Below are 17,937 nucleotides of genomic sequence, written 5' to 3'. Positions count from 1 at the left end.
GGCCTAGGGATCCAAGTTTTGAGACTTGAAGCTTATACAGTTTGAGAGGCCCTCAGTAAGTAAGAAAAAAGATATAAAGTTACTAATACCAAGTGAGGTATAAAAGTAAATATCTATTTTGAATAAGAAAATAAATCACAACAAATCACATATTTTAAAAAGCTGACACTAATCCAAAGCATCACAAAATCCAGAAAAAGAACATAAAATTGTACTGATTAATTGCTCAGCATACCTCTGTGAAATTGTGATTTATATTAAGAAATATGGCCAGTGGATTGAACGCAGGCCTGCTAACCAATGGGTCACTGGTTCGAGTCCTAGTCAGGGCACACACCTGAGCTGTGGGCCAGGTCCCCAGTAGGGTGGGCACGAGAGGCAACCACAATGTTTCTTTCCCTCTCTCCTTCCCTTCCCCTCTCCCTAATAATAAATAAATAAAGTCTTTTTAAAAATTAAAAAAGAGGACGAAATTTGCATTTGGCCCTGGGCATCGTTCTGCAAAGTGAAAATTTGCCAGCTTGACTCCTGGTCAGGGCAAATGCCTGGGTTGAACATTCCAGCCCCACTTGGGGCACACGTGAGAGGCAATTGAATGATGTTTCTCTCTCTCCCTTCCTCTCTTTTCAAAAACAAATAGATAAAATCTAAATATATATAAATACATATACATTTGGTATTTCTCCCCTTTCTGGCATAAAACTCCTAAATCCCTTGCAATTTCCTAAGTGATAATCATAATAAAGGTGTCTTCTATTATGTTAATGAGGTGACTTTGGATAGCACCTAAGGAAGTGGGCTGGTTGCCAGGAGAACCAACCACAGGATTAGAGGGTTGGAACTTTCAGTCCACAGCGCCCAACCCCCCACTCCCTCCCAACAGACACCTTTGGGGAGGGGAGAGGGGCTGGAGTTAGGAAAAATGCCAGTGAACAATTATTTAATTAATGATGCCTATGTAATGAAGTCTCCATTTAAAAAAATCAAAAAATATTGGGTTGGAGAACATGTGGAAATTTGGGGAGAGTGGCATACTGGGAGACGACATGGAAGCTCCCGGCCCTTTCCACACACCTTGCCCTATGCATCTCTTCTATCTAGCTGTTCCTGAGTTATATCCTTTCATAGCAAATGGGTAATTTAGTAACTAAAATGTTTGAGTTCTGTGAGCCTCTCTAGTGAGTTAATAGAATGCAGAGCGAGGGGGTGGGAATCTCCAATCTGGAGCTGGTCTGTGAGAAGCCTGACAGCGTGGAGAAGCCTGACAGCGTGGGTTTGCCTGTGGAGTTTGAAGGGGAGTGGGGGCAGTCTTATGCGACGTAGCCTGTGGGGTCCGATGCTGTCTTCAGGCACAGTCTCAGAATGGAGCTGGAGTGTAGAACAGCCAGCCAGTGTATGAGAATGGCTTTGTGGGTTAAAACTCACTGCCACATGTTGGAATTGGGTGCTCACAACCTTTGCATCTCTGATAACTTTTATTCTTACATTTTTTTGGAATAAATCTTTGACAACAATTTTGTAAGGAAAAAAGAAAGAGATAATTTGATCTTTCGCTACCATCAAAATTTGGAAGTCACTACCATCACCCCACCCCAAGTTCAATAATGTGATAGAATGACTCACAGAACTCAGGAAAATGCTGTATTTATTATTACAGGTTTGTTATGAAGGATGCAACTTAGGAACAGCCAAACAGAAGAAATGAATATGTCAAGGTGTGGTTGGGGAGAGGTGCAGAGCTTCTGTGTCCTTTCTGGTCACGCCACCCTTCTGGACAGAAGTATGTTCACCAGCTCAGAAGCTCTCCAAACCCCATTGCTTGGGGGTTTCATTATATAGGCATGAATAATTTAATCATGGCCACGGGTGATTGACCTCCATCTCCAGCTCTTCTCCTTTCCCCAGAGGTCGGGGTGGGGGTGGGATGCAGAGTGGGCTAAAAGTTCCAACTCTCTAACCATAGCTTGTCTTTCTGGCGACTACCCTCCATCCCAAAGCTATCTAGGGACTCCATACCCTCAAGTTATCCCCCACTCTCTTGCCTACGGTTCATCTCATTAGAATACAGAAGACATTCATTACTCAGCAGATTCTGAGGATTTTATGGTCTCTGTGCCAGGAAACTTGGACAAAGAACCAATATTTACTTTTTATTGTACGATCCCATAATGGTCAGCAGTACTCTTCCATTATGGTGACAACAAAAAATGGCTCTACTTAAGGGTGATATCTATCCCCTTGGTGAAGAACCCATGAAATAGTATATCTGTGAGTGTAGTGTTCAGATTACAGCAGAGGTGGAAGTAAGTTGCCTTTCATTTGCCACTTCCACTCTTTTCCCCTCCTTCGGTTGCATGGGCTGAAGGATTTGCAAAAGAGTGGAAGGACAACTATGTGCCAATCACCCCCTTGGGAATAAGGCAATGAGAAAAACAAACATCAGTTAACTAGAAGAAAATCCATTCCGATCCATGGGGCACTTAGACTTTTTTTTTTTTTGCCCTGCAAGACATCTGTACTCTATAAGGAAATAAGGAAGGACCTCCACCTAATTAACTTACTGGTAGATGGGAACTTCGTCATGTTCAAATAATTCAGAAGCAGCTGCCAAAGGCGTAGGGGAATAGCCTCAGTTGTGTATGCTTTGAATGGTATTGAAAGCAAGGGTGTCATCAGACTTCCTTACGGGCATCTGTTTTGTTTCACATGGAAACTGAACAGGAATTATCTGTTAAGGAAGAGTACATTTGACCATAGGATTCCAATGAGTACCTTTGTGGTACTGACAATAACCAGGAGTGGCTGAAGATTCCTGGTTCTGCAGAATATGTGTCCTTCGGGAATGGCCACAAAACTTTGAACTTGGGGCTGGGCAGCAGGAAAGGGCTTGGGAGAGATAAGGTGATAATAAATTGGGTTAATTAGAATCCTTTATGGAACTCATTTTGATGCTATTATCCCCCACCTCAGCGTGCCTTGTGGATGTTAACTCCTTCATCCTCATAACGTTCTCTAAATTCATTGCACAACAGGACAAGAGAGCATGTCAAAAGACAAAGCTTTTCAAGGAGCGAAGAGAACAATTTTAATGAACACACAGGTGAATGGGTGAAAATCTCTCAGGTTCTGGACTGCTGGAGTCTCAATAAGACAATGTTGAGAACAAAATACCAGATAAATCTTTTGAGATTTTCATTAAATTATCAGAATTAGCCCCGACTGGTGTGGCTCAATTAATTGGGCATTGTACTGTGAAGTGAAAACTCACTGGTTTGAATCCCAGTCAGGGCACATGCCAGGTTGTGGGTTCCATCCCCAGTCGGGGCGCACACAGGAGGCAAGTGATTGATGTTTCTCTCTCACACTGATGTGTCTACCGATCCCTTTCTCCCTCCCTCCCCCTCTCTCTAAAAATAAATAAGTAAAATATTTTTAAAAATTATCAAATTAGATGTATTATGAAAGTAATAATAATGATAATAATGTCTCCTTAGTGCTGAGCGTTGAAATAAGCATTTCAGATCCTCATGCAACCCAAGGTACATTTCACCACCCCACTTTACCGATGAGTAAAACTAGGCTCTGAAAGGTTAAATACTTTGCCAAAGGTCTGACAGCTACAATGATGAAAATGAACTAGGTGGGAATAAAATCCACCTAATTACATAACCTTTGAGTTCTCCACTTCTCTACTCTCCCTCAGGTGTAAAATATCCTAGAGTAACTTCTTAATTTCCTTGGCTCTGAAGTATTATATAATAAAATTTAGAGGCAAAAAAATGGATACATTTGTCTATATAAAATTAAATTAAAATTTCTCAGGGCAAGAAACACATTTTTAAAAGGTCAAAAAAATAACTCACAAACTAGGAAAAAATATTTGCACCATCTACCAAAATGGGCTGATCCACTTAAAAACATAAAGAACTCGTAAAAATGGAGGGGTAAAAGACCCAAAAGCATGATGCAACAGTGAAAAAGAAAGATGGGAACAAATGATTCGCAAAAAAGACAGAATGGTCCTTGAGTGCACATCCAATACCGGGAGGCCGTCCGTCCCAACCTTTGCCCAGCCAGAGGCAGATAAGCCTGTGACAGTCTCATTGATCTCAATGCCTGGCCCAGAGGGACAGTGCTGTTTGGTTTCCTGCAGGAGTAAGAGATTTTTAGCTTACCTTTAGCTAAAACATGAAGCCAAGAAATCAGGAACCTAGATTTTTTGTATGTTTCTTTTTTCAATTATATTTTATTGATTATGCTATTACAGTTGTCCTAATTTTTTCCCCTTTGCTCCCCTCCACCCAGCACCCTCCACCCCCTCAGGCAATCCCCACACCATTGTTCATGTCCATGGGTCATGTGTATACATTCTTTGCTATTCCATTTCCTATGCTGTGCTATATCCCCACGGCTATTCTGTAACTACATATTTGTACTTCCTAATTCCCTCACTTTTTTACCCATTCCCCGACATCCTCCTCCCATCTGGCAACCATCAAAACACTCTCTGTATCCATGATGCTGTCTCTGTTCTTGTTTGCTTAGTTTGTTTTTTAGATGTACTTGGTGATGGATATGTATTTTTTACCATTTTATTGTTCATAGTTTTGATCTTTTTCTGAAATAAGTTCCTTTAATATTTCATATAATAATGGTTTGTTGATGATGAACTCATTTAGTTTTTTTCTTGTGTGGGAAGCTCTTCATCTGCCCTTTGATTCTAATGCTAACTTTGCTGGGTAGAGCAATCTTGGCTGTAAGACCCTGCTTTTCATGACTTTGAATATTTCTTGTCTATTCCTTCTAACCTGCAATATTTCTTTTGAGAAATAAGCTGACAGTCTTCTGGGAACTCCCCTGTAGGTAACTAACTTCTTTTCTCTTGCTGCTTTGTATTTAACCTTTGTCATTTTAATTATGATGTATCTTGGAGTGGGCCTCTTTGCATCCATGTTGTTTGGGACTCTGTGCTTCCTAGACTAGCATGTCTATTTCCCTCACCAAACTGGGGAAGTTTTCTTTCATTATTTTTCCAAATAGAATTCCAATTTCTTGCCCTTCCTCTTCTCCTGGCATTCTTATGGTTCAGATCTTGGCCCTTTTGGAGATGTCCCAGAGTCTTCTTAAACTCTCCTCGTTTTTTTTTAAATTCTTATTTCTTCATTTTGTTCTGTATGAATGTTTATTTCTCCCTTATGTTCCAAATCATTGATTTGAATCCTGGCTTCCTTCCCTTCGCTGTTGGTTTCCTGTGGATTTTTCTTTATTTCCCTTAGTAGAGCCTTCATTTCTTCCTTAATGCTTCTGTCATATTCAGTCAGATCTTTGAGTATTCTAACCACCAGTGTTTTGAACTCTGCATCTGATAGGTTGGCTATCTCCACATTACTTAGTTGTTATTCTAGGGTTCTGTTCTGTTCTTTCACTTGGGCCGTATTTCTTTGTCTCCTGATTTTGGTAGCCTCCCTGGGTCTATGTACTAGGTAGAGCTGCTTTGATTACATTTTAGTGCAACTGTTAAGTTGTATGGGGTGGACCCTTGCATGCCAGGGTGGGGCAACCAGTGCTGTGTGTGTGGAGGAGGGGTCGAAGAGGAAACAATCTAGGGGCTTACCTGGCCCACACTCTGTTTCCAGTCACTCCGCCCACTTCCTGTGTGCAACTGGCATCCCTTCAGCTGCTGTCCTGGTTGTGGTTCCAAGGGCGGGTGGGTTTGTGTACATTCCAGGCTCTCTGGCAGTGTCTTCTGCAGCCCCAACCCCCACTGGGTTTACAGCCAGAAGTTACATGAGGCTTTCTTTTTTCCAGTGCTGGAGTCCTGGGCTGCGTGGTCTGGCCTGTGGCGGGGCTCACTCACTCATAAGGTGTCTCCCTGATTTTTATGCACCACACGTGAATGTGGGGCTGCCCTTCCACTGGCCGTGCTTCACCCCCTCTCTGCCTCCAGCTTGCCATCGCCACACTGAGTCCTCTCTGCCCTAACTCCCCATCTCTGCCCGTCTGTCTGGATGAATATAGATTTTTTAAATCCTTGATTGTCTGACTTCCACACAGTTCTGGGTGTTTTTCTGGGTGATTTTCTGGCTGTTCTGAGTGGTTTTCATTTTAAGTTAGTTGTGTTCCTCCTTACAGTTGTGCAATGAGGTGAGGTATGTCTACCTACACCTCCATTTGACCAGAAGCCTCTAAATGTCCATTTTCTTGCTCTTTCTTTTCTCCTTCCAGCACCCCTATGATGCGAATGTTGGACTGCTTGGAGTTGTCCCAGAGGCTGCTTATACTATCCTCATTTTTATTGGATTTTTAACAAAAGTTCACAAAAGCTTAAAACCATGTAATGATGGTGTGTCTTTGGGCCATAGCTGCATAAGCACCCAAGCTCCAGACGAGTTTTCAAGAAAAAGCAACCTCTAGTAAGTTATATAAAGATGATTGGGAGGCGGAGTGGTGTGGTGTGAGAACATTGCCCTACAACTGCAGAAGCTAGGGCTTTCCTTTGGTGTCTTCTACGAAGCTGACTTATTAACTAGCTGTGTGACTCTGAACAAATTACTTAACTACTCCATGCCTTCTGGCACTCCACCTGAAATTATGTCTGGAATAACCTCAATTTGCATATCCAAATTTTGACAAAAACTCAAAATTATTGCAGGGAAATAAAACACTAAGTTTGTAATGACCACAACTGCTATGGCGTATCAAGAAGTTTGTCAGCAGCATAGATCTGCAAGTTTCTCCTTCAGAGAGCAGATTGGCTGCCGAGTGGCCTCCTTTCTGACCTTCCAAACCACCAAGTTCTTTTCAGCCTTGGGGCATTTGCACTTGCTGCTGAAAAGTGTTTTCTTTAACCTGCAGCTCTTTCTCATTTCTCCCATTTCAGCTAAAATCTTCTAAAAAAGACATTAAGTGGCCACCCCTCAGTCACTCTCTATCCCATTATCATCCTACTGTAATTGCTTCCTAACATTTGAAATGATCAACCTTATAGATTTATTCATGCCTCTATTGCCTGTTTCCGTCCGCAGAATATAAGATCCACAAAAGACAGATATTGTGGCCTTGTTCGAACTGTGCCTAGAACATTAAAAATGCTTGCCCAGCATTAAAAATAACCCAAGGCAAGAAAGAACTTGGTGAGCTGGAAATTAGAAAGGAGGTCATGTGGCTGGAGCTTTTGGGGTGAGGAGAAAAGTGTTAAGAGGTGATGTGAGGGAGGTAGGCAGGAGTTAGACCACTGGAGGTTTTATTATCTGCGGTGACAAGTGAAACTGATGCTGTTATAGGGAAACCTTTGAATCTTCTCAACTGGACCTACTTCCAAAAAGTAAATTATGTGCAAACACCTATACTTTACCTATTACTAGTTGCCAACCACTTGAGACATGTTTTAGAGCTCATCATCTCATCCTACTATATCACAACTTTAGAACTTTTTATAAGATAACCTGAAAGGCAGGGAATCTCAACCTGGTCTCTATGGTGGGGAGGGGGGTGCTTCAGAAAATGTGTGAGTCCTTGAAGTAAAATGAAACATGTTGCTTATGAGTGAGAGCATATATATGTGCCTCTGAGAAGGGGGTCCATTGGCTTCAGTCTCAATGGGACCTATCACCTCCAAATTTAAGAATCAATCATTCCCGGCTCTTAGCTTTCTCTGAACACCTTAACCCTCACAGCACCATGGTCTAGGCTGGTAGGTATGCTTGCCATCAGTTTAAATCCCAGCTGAAATTTGTGAGCTATGCTTTCTCCAATCAGCAGGCAGGGAAGGGAATTTGGGAAACATTTGCTTTTCTAAAAAGATCAGCTAGCAAATGACAATGCCTGATAAGTTGATGCCCGTGTTAAGTAACCTGAGCGCTGGTGGCAAGAGCTGATTTTTCCCTCCAATGACAGTGGCTGAAATATCCATATAAGATGATCTTTAAATATTTGACTGTTGCCTTAAAATAGCTACCTTGATTTTTTAAAAAGAACATAATTTTAAAACCCTTAGCTTATTTTAAATTTATAGTCCTTGAAAAAAAAATAAGTGGCTGGCCCAATCATTTATATGCCTGGGCAAAAGCAATACATCTATATAAAAGTACAGTGATATATTTCTGTAGCTGGTTTAATGTGCTGCTCCTCGCCCTGTATGTTCTGATTCATTGGAGAGTAGCAATCATGTCGACAGGCGCTGTTCTTCAGTTCCCATCAGCGACAACTAAAGGCCAATTCAAGGTTGTGGTGGGGTCATGAATCTAACACAGTCGCTGATAGAACAATTTCCCTTCCACACAGCATTGTCAGTGGGACACTCTGGGAATAGCCCAGGAACCTGGCTGTGTGTATCTCTATCTTCTTGCTTTTTCTTTTGTTTCTGGGCCAGTGTCTGTGATGTGTACCAACCCAGTGCCATTAGGGAATAGAGGGCCAGTACATGGAAAATTGATAAGAGAGAACATTTCTAATGCTTAAAGAATTTTGGGGGGGGGGGAATCCTGTCCCTCTGTGCAAACAAGTCATCTAACAATGCATTACAGGGGGTTCAAGAGCAAAGAGAATAGAAGGAGAGGCAGAAATAAAGTTCTGCTGGTTGGAAACAGGAGAGGTCTCAGGGCTTTGCAAAGAAAATGTTTGCATTGCAGAGACTCTGAGGGTTAATTAAATAACCGAGTTCTGTGTTCCTTCGTTTCCCAAATAGTGTCTGAGTAAGTGAGGATGCTCTCTCTGTGGCTGCTTTGTCTTGCTTTTTATTCATTCTAGGCTGTATTCTGAAGATGACCAGAAAGCCAGGCCTTATCCCTGTCAGTCCACAGGGTGAAGGCAGGTTTAATTTTTTTAAAAGTCCAAAGGCGAAGTGTTTTGGATAAGGCTGTCATAGATGGTGCCCTTTCAAGTTTTTTTGAGATTAAAGACATCTCTGGAAAGTGGGGTGGAGGATGGGGATGAAGAACTAGGCTGGTGGTGGGACAGCTTTCAAGTCAGTGGTCCCAAGTCATAGTAGCCGCAGAGCATGTAGTCTGTCACATGTTAACAGCATTTCGTAGAGGTTTTAAACAGAGGCTTGGGATCCACAGAGGGCGCAGAAGGGTTAAGAACTCATTCAAGGATGCTCTGGAGAGTGAGGAGCTGGGGTTTGCATCAAGGCCTGCCAGAGTCCAGAGCTCACGCTCTTGTTCACTAGCCTCGCAGCCCTGGGTTTTGGGTGTCCACATGGGGGAGGGCACCCAAGCACATCCTGCCACCACGTGCCCCCCCGGGCCCCAGACAGCAACTACCTGACAGCGGGCCTAGGTCTAAGGCATGGAATTCTTATGTTTTTTAAAACATTAAAAAACAAATTTAAGATAAGCTAGTAAGATGTTTTTGGTAGCTATAAACTAGCAAAGATGAAGCTAGTTCCAGTTACCACAACATAACTAACATGTTTTTTCCCTTTTATTATCTAAAAAGGAAAAATAAATATATAAAATTAATTAAACCCAGTTGATAAATCCATATGAGGGACAAATGTGCCGTGATAGGTCTGAAGTTCACTTTAGGGACAGCTGCTCCTTTTACCTTTCTTTGTTCTTACCAAAGGAAAAAAAGTTATTTTTTAAATGAGATTTTCTCCGTTACAAAATGAATGTATTATTATTATAGAACACTTTGGAAGTACTGAAAGATAAAATGATGCAGACCGGCTCTTGGGGCCTTCCACATTGTGGATGAGGCACGAGAAATTCACATGCACTACGGAGTCCTGTGGAAGAAAAAGGACAGCACGGCTTCTCTCTCAAGAGGAGAAAAGGCCTCAGCCCTTGCCGTCACAGGCCTTTATTTCTTTTCTGGACACATTACATGATGGTCCCCATTTATTATGCACAGGTTCGCTTTAGGTGGTTACCTTTTACAGAAAACAAAGAAGATGATGCCGCTAATCACATCACAGAAGAAGGATATTTGCAAATGCAAAGGGAAAGTAGTTAAACTGGCTACACTCCATACTGGGGAGTGTTAGCAAAGACTTTAGGAAGTTATAGTAAGCCCTTGCTGCCTTAATTCAGGGTGAGGCAATTTTAGCAAAAGCAAGTCTCAAAGTGGCCCAGGTACATTGCAGGCCTGACTCCCCACGGGAGAACCTATCAGTGGGCATGGGTCCTGTCTGGGCCCACACCACGCAGAATGGTCTCCTATAATAAAAGAAAGGAATTAATCAGGTTTTGTCCTACTGCACTATTAATATTTTAGTTTATTTCTGCTTCACTTTTATGTATGTATAATTTTTGTCATTTTTAAATAGTTATACTACATATATAATTTAGAAACCTAATTTTTATTTATTTTTAAAAAGATTTTATTTATTTATTTTTAGACAGGGGAAGGGTGGCAGATAGAGAAGGAGAGAAACATTAATGTGTGATTGACTCTCGCACGCCTCTCATTGGGCACCTGGCCTCCAACCCAGCATGTGTCCTGACTGGGAACTGAACCTACAACCCTTTGGTTCACAGGCCAGTGCTCAATCCACTGAGCCACACCAGCCAGGGCAGAAACCTAGTTTTTAAAATTTGCTGTTTCTATATAAACATTTTCCTATCTCTTCATAAATTCTTAAAAATATCATTTTAATGGCTGCTTAATGTTCCAACAAGTGGATATTCCAGACTTCACTTAATGATTCCCTGATTACCAGACATGAGGTGATTTCCTATTTTTGCTGTTAACAAATAATGTCATGATAAGTATTTGTGGACATTTTCTATGTTAATATTATTTCCTTGGGCCAGATTTACATAGATAGTATTGCAAGGTCAAAAGATATGAAAGCATTCAACACCCTCAAGGAATATTGTCTTATTGCTTCGCAAAAGGGTTGATGCCATTTTCACTGCCACTGGCAACTAATCAAGCAAAACTACAAAGTGACTAAAAACCGTTTATGGAGTTAGACCAGGGTTTCTCAACCTCAGCACAATTGACCTTTGGGGCTGGATAATTCCTCATTGTGGGAGAGATGGCCTGTGCATTGTGGGATGTTTCGCAGCATCTCTGACATTTATCTGCCCACTGGATGCCAGAAGCAACTCCCCAGTTGTAACAATGAAAAATGAATCCAGACATTACCAAATGCCCAGGGAGAGGGTGCAAAGTTACCCTCTGGTTGAGACCCATTGTGTTAGACAAACTGCAACTTGCATTTGTGCTCCACCTCATGCTAACATGCCAGCATCGGCAGGTTACTGGATCTCCTTGGATCATCATTTATTCATTGTAAACCAGGGATGGTCACACTGAGCTCAGGGGCTGGCTGGGAAGATTAAACAAGATAACACATGTATGGCATGTCATATAAGGCTTGGCAACATGGGAAGAGCTAGTAGCCATTCACAATGAAGATCATGGTGTTGATGCTTCTAGTGGCCGATGAAAGGACCTGGCCTTTACATGTGAATGAAGGAGAGATGGGAAACTCTTATGGTACATTATTGATATTCATTTACTCATTCATTCATTCACTAATTTAATAAATATTTTTTGAGCCCTTACTACATACCAGGCTTTGTTCTAGGCACATAGGCATGGACATAGACATGAATATCAACATTGTCTTCATGGAGTTTCTATTGCATTGGGGAGCCAGACTAAATAAGATTGAAAAAGTGAATTACATGGTGTGTTAAGAAAGAGGATAGGAATTGCTTGGGAGGTGGGGGAGGTAAAAGTTTTAAGTAAGGTAGCTCAGATGTCTCTATTAAGAGAGTGACATTTGAGAGCTGACTTCACCAAGTGTCCACCACAGTGAGAGCGACCCACACAGAGGGAGGAGCCAGTGCAAAGGCCCTGAAGCAGGAAAGTGCCTAGAGTATTCAAGACTAACACTCAGGTGAGGGCGCCTGGAGGTTAGAGAAAGAATGAAGAGGGTGGGTGGGTGTTTGGCTGGTGGCTCGATGACGAGGGCCTTGCAGAGACTTTGTTTTTACTCTGAGTGAGACGGGAAGCTGTTATTTGTACCCTTTAAGACAATTTCTAGTAAGAAATCATGGAAGGAAGAATAGATGATGTAAGATTGTCTATCCAGGGGACGAAGACTCTAAGCTAAGACCAGAGAAGTAGAAAAGCCCATTTCTTCTTGGCTTATCCAGCCAGGCTCCAAATCTTACCAGTTTGCAACCCTGTGTTGTCTCCACTGAGAGACCTGACTTGGCTGAAGGCAAAGGCTCGGGTTTAACAAAGGGAGCAGTAGGTAGGTATCATCCACTGAGGGGTGGGCTCGCTTTAGTGTGTTCTTGTCTGTGGGTGTGATGTCCATGGCATTGAATTCAGTGCTCTCTTCAGAGCATGGAACTCAACCCTCTCTCTTCTCTCTGTATTAGCAGCGAGGCTTCAAACATCCGTAGAGGGTTTGTCCATTTCCCAAATGATTAGAAAATGAAAGTGTCAGAGTGAGAAACTGAGTCAATAACTGAAAAGAACAAAGTGTTGTGGGAAGGGTTGAGGGCCCTCAACCAAAACTTGCTCTTCCGATTGCAGAGAGATTGGATGAGTCATGGAAACAAATGGAACATTGACTTTCTTGGTATAACTGTGTCACTGCTATGCACTTCTCAATAGTCCTTTCTTCCAGGGTATGACTCAGATTTAAGGTGTATCCCTTCTGCATGTCAACAAGTATAAACACATCCTGGAGTGTTTTTCTCCTTTAGCCCAAGTTGATATTAATCAGAATTCATTTCAGATAAAAATCTCAACATGCACTTGAACTCCACAGTGAGAGTGCATTCCATTCTGTGCTCATTTTATGGAGCCACCCCTGCCAGCTCTGGCTTGACAACTTTAGCCTCCTACTAAAGGGGGCCTCAGCAGCACCTACACAGTGGAGAACATCCCTGACAGCCCTCCTAGCCCCCCTTCTCCCACCCCTTTTTGAAGGCAAGAAAAGTTGGCTGCCTGATGTCTCATAAGATTTGCGGCATTTGTGGCAATTTTGTGAAGTTTGAACTTTTTAAACATCTCTTTATATTTTGTAAAAGTGAAGTTGTTTAATCCAATTCTGCCTCCTGCTATTTTTTTTCAGGGTTATCACAGCCAGGTTCACTAAAGGACCAAAGACAACTGCCAAACCCTTAAGAGGCAGTTTTTCTGTATAAACATCACGCAGACAGATTGCTTGGGACTGCATTTATTCATTTCCCAACATTCATTACCATATTTCATCCTGTATTAATTTTTTGACAATGCCTGCTCGTCGCTTTGTGAACTCCATCTCAGAATGGGAATTCAGTCATTGCTTCTGGCCAGGTAGACAGCCTTCCGCTACTTGGGATGATGAAGATCAGTGGTCCCTTGGTCCAGTCACTTGTTCTTTAGTCAGTATCCCTTTGGCAGACGCATCTGAGCTACTGGGGACACTCTGCTGGCCTGTTGGATGCCTTTTTAAAAATAGGTCTTTATTTTAAAATCTAATCTTCCAACTTAGCATTTTCCACCAATGCGGGGTGCAAAAAATGTCACAGGCTTCACAATCTTTGGCTTAGACACGGGCTTTGTGGTAGACTTTGCAGCAGCCATTGCTGTCTCTTTAGGTGCTTGTTTGGCCTTTTTTGCTGCCTTTGCAGCCCTGATAGCTTGTTCTCCTTGAGCTCTCCTGCCTTCATGTTTCTGATCCTCTTGGCAATGAAGAGAGGCACCAGTGAAAGCCCTCTGGAATTTGATTGCGTGGTGGGTTCTTTTCTTTTGAATCTCTTCCACCTGTCCCTTTTTGTGCTTTCTTCTCCAGAGGGCAGCCCAGTTTATCTATTGAGGGCTCCTCTTGGAAAGGAATGTTGACTCGTATTTGGCATTAAGAAATTGGAAAACTCCCGTTGGTCCCAGTGGCATAGCGCCTCCTGTGTCCTGGGTAGATCTCGTACCCACTAAAACTGCACAGGTCAACCTTCACAGCTCGACCTTCACAGCTGCGGCTGCCAGAAAGAAGGAAACATGGTAAGGAGCTATCTGATGACTTCTAAATCTTCCCTGGTCACCTAATAAACCTGCCTTTTCAAAATCTATAACCTTGAATGTGAAGAAAAACTGGCTATTTGTGTAGCCATAAATGTCTCCTCACAATTGAACACTTCCCCGCCTTATATTAGGGTGGTATAAATTGCCACTGTTTGCTTCAGTTATTCTCACCCCGTAAGCTGCTCCATGAAGTGGTACAGGAAGTTCCTTTAACTCCGCAACCACAGTGGCCGAGGTCAGTGGTCTCATGGGGCGGGGCCTCATTTGTGATCATCTGACCTGGCAGACCAGACCTGAGGGTGAGGAATGGGACCACGGCAAGAGGCACGAAGGATCCCCACAGCAGGAATAAGGAGAGAGAGGCTCAGCTAGCTTGCACTTCTTTAGAACTGTTCACCTTCTTGGCTGGAGAAATAATAGACTTGAAGCAATTGAAAAACCTAGAACAATCTATCCTGATTAGCTGAATCTTGAAAAGAATGGGATTCAAATATTTTCTTTCACTGAAACCATGACATAGATATTATGGCCACCAAGCCTACTGATCCCTTCAAACACATACTCTAGGACGGGAGAGAGGGTGCGGAAATATTGAGCGAGTGAATACAGAACAATGGATAACAGTAAGGACCAAAGATTAAAAAAAAAGAGAATATCATATAATTCTTCACAGTGAACCTGAGCTAAAGAAAATGATATCAATCCTTTTTCAGTCAAAGACTGAGTATACTGGTAAATAAAATGATTTGGGGAAATACAGAGTCTGGCATAAATAACGCCCCCTTTTAATTACAAACTTTTATTACAAAATCAAAAGCATGTAATTCTGTAACATAACAATATCACACTCAAGTGCACCTTATGACATTCTGGGTGAAATGGTCACATTAAAACTATAAATTATTACACCCTTATTATTACCCCACCAACCACACTCAGGCAGGCGTTACTTCTGCTGGACCCTGTATAATTCACTTTAATGGGAATACGATATTCCAACTTCAGGGTAACTTACACATAATCAGCAAGTAGACGAGAGACAGTGGGGTTCAATGGGTCCTTTTAATCTGTAATAAACTAAGTATTAATACTATAATGAGAGTAGTGGCTGAACAGCTTTCCCCTTCTTGTGGGCCACACTGAAGAAGGTGGGTAACCGGGCTTAGCTACAGGGGGGCAGCCTCTATGCAGAGGGGTGAATGTGTCCTTCCTCTGCACATGGTCCTGGGAAAGCAGAGGACTTAGACACTTCAAGGGACAGGTGTATCTTATTTTGCTCTTCACACCTGAAAATCTGGAACCTTTCAGCTGCCTCTAAAGTTGGCAGCAGATAGGGTTAACTGGCTGTAAAATCGTGGAAAGGGTGTACCTGTAAGGAAAAAAACTCTTTCAGACCCTGAAGGTTCTTTGGCCCCTTGTAACAGGTTGTACCCAACCCACAGGCCCCTCGCGGAGGGAGGGCTGATGCAGGCCAGTGCTGGGGTTTAGAGTGCATCCATGGCTGCCGATGGCTTGTTTTCTGAACAAGTCCAAATCAGAGACAGATCAAGGGTAAGCTTAAATAGAGGACTTTCTAAACACAGGGTAAAACTCAAATTTTCTGATTAGAGAAATGAGAGCTAAGGCAAGATCGTGCTAATGAAAGATTCCAGGCAAAGACGTCAGGGCTGGCTGCCAGCTCTCAGACGGGGCTTGGCAGACAGACAGCGGAGCTCTGACAGGGAGTTTCTCTGTGCATTTAGAAGAAAGCAGAATAGATCTAAATGCAGCCAACCTATTGATTTATTCTCTTTGTACTGGACATGGCTTTTTATTAAAGAAAGCAGATATTCAATAGTGTTAACTAGTAATGGGAATTGACTTTTCACTAATTGCACAGACCTTGGCATTAATATACTTTAATGGAACCTGGGCTCAGTGTCCCTCAGATCAATCCTGAAGTTTTTCTCTAACTCTTTCTGGTCAAAGGACATGAACAACATTGTAACTGAGAGAGACCTTTTTAAATCTTTTTTTTTAAATTCATGGAATGAATAGGCTGAGGGACTTTCTTTATTCCAGAGGACCAAAGAGAGGAATAGTTGTGTGACCTGTAAAATACATAGAAACTCTGTGATCTGAACTGACTGTGGAGTTTGGTGTTGGCTGTTTAGAATTCAGTTATAAATGCTGGAAAAGAGTTTGGCTTCCCAGGCACCTGGCTGGTCCTGCCCCTGCTGGATTCTCAGAGGCAGAAGACTCATCACTTATTTATCATCCATTTGTTAGATTTATTAAAAGTAAATAGGATCCCTGACAGCTGCTGGGCTCCCATCTCACAGACCTGGAACCAGGAATGTGAGAATACATGCTGCTCTCACGAACCTCCAGCAGCATCTGATCTCAGGCAAAGGGGTGTGCAATCCCAGATCCTGCCAGGAGACAGGACAATCCCGAAGTTCCCAGAGTGGCAGATGTCCATCTTCAGTTCTTTAGGACTCATTGCTGGATTCTCCCTCTGGCCAACCAAGGCAAAGATGCTTCTAAGGCAATGATGCTTCAAACCCAAAGGACAAGTCTGGGGGCTTCTCGAGGAGGACATGTGCACCTTATTCATCTTTGGAGACAACAATGCCTGCAGTCAGAGTGGCAGACACCACTTAATTCCTGGATTTACCTCCTTCTAGCTATGTGGCATTAAGTACACCAGGCTCTTAGGGTCTCTAGGTCCTTATCTAAAAAATAAAAAATAAAAAAACACATCCTTTGCAGAGTTGTTGTGAGATTAAATAGGCTGCTGTATGTGAAGCTCTCAGCTCACTGAGGACACTTAGTAAACTCCAATGAACGATATAGTTAAGATGATCATCAACTTGGAATCTTTTGCACTTAGACACTGGGCATTTGGTGACTGTAAGTTCAGTGAATGGGTTCATTCTTTGATCCAACGATTTCTATGCCTACTATGTGCCAGGCACTGTTCTGCAATGCACAGACAGACACATCCCTGACCTCATGGAGTTTACATTTTGGTGGGGATACAGGTAGGAAGCAAGTAAATGAATAAATCAACTACCTGGAATGTAATTTAGGGTAGTGATAAATGCTGTGAAAGAAATTGAGCAAGACAAGGGGATAGAAAAGGACTGTGTGAGAGGGAGAGAGAGGGAGAGACAGACAGACAGACAGAGACAGAGACAGAGACAGTGAGAGGCTAGGAAGTGAAGGGATGCTGGGGACACAAGTTTCTCCAGGCACCTGCCATGCTTGTCTTAATTCCTCATATCCTATGTTAACTCAGCATTCTCTCTTTACCTGATGGATTTTTGTGCTATAGGGTTTCTCTCTACACCATGAGGTGAGATGCCGCCCATTGTCTAGGCCTCCTTATTCCTTTCCATTCTTGGCTTTGCATTTTTTTCTTAAAGTGCTCCCCACCCAAATCAGCACTTCCCCTCAAAAACGAACACTACGACCCAAAAGTTTTCCTACACCCTTTTTCACTTGAGAGAGTCAGGAAAATGCCTCTCTTTTCATACCTGACTTTCCTACTTCCAGGCTTGCCTTCCGGAAGTGGACAGCCACGGACTCAAGATGTCTCGAAGTTGAAGGGAGTCTTTGCTTTCTATTTGCCTCTGCAAAGAATTACACAATGAGACTGCCATATTGAATTACTTTCAGCAGTAGAAATTCTTCCGTTCCCCGTCCCAGGCCAGGCTCTAATTTGAAAGTAATAATATTTGGGCAAAGCTCAGATGCACTAAGTTGCTGCCGAAGGCTTGGTGGGTTTTGTGGTAATTGGTTTTACTCAGCTGCTGATGCTTCACTTGGACAAATGAGAAATCAAACTACAGCTCAGTTTGCAGAAAAGCCCACGTCAGCAGTTTAGTCTGACTACTATTTCAGAGCTTGTTATGTTATTGGCAATAAAATGCAACTAATATATTGTTAATTAATATTGCATCCTACAGCTACTTTATCACA

The 17,937-nt window shown here is 42.5% G+C and overlaps 1 pseudogene; it reads right to left on the bottom strand.

Annotated features, from left to right (window-relative positions):
- Positions 1–13,443: 13,443 nt before the first annotated feature.
- On the bottom strand, positions 13,444–17,327 carry LOC123809919 (annotated as a pseudogene).
- Between the last annotated feature and the right edge of the window lie 610 nt (positions 17,328–17,937).

The sequence above is a fragment of the Phyllostomus hastatus genome, unplaced genomic scaffold (genome assembly GCF_019186645.2).
Source record: "Phyllostomus hastatus isolate PE091 unplaced genomic scaffold, TTU_PhHast_1.1 phas_scaffold_585, whole genome shotgun sequence".
NCBI classification, from domain to species: Eukaryota; Metazoa; Chordata; class Mammalia; order Chiroptera; family Phyllostomidae; genus Phyllostomus; species Phyllostomus hastatus.
This window is presented reverse-complemented; position numbering and strand designations above follow the sequence as displayed.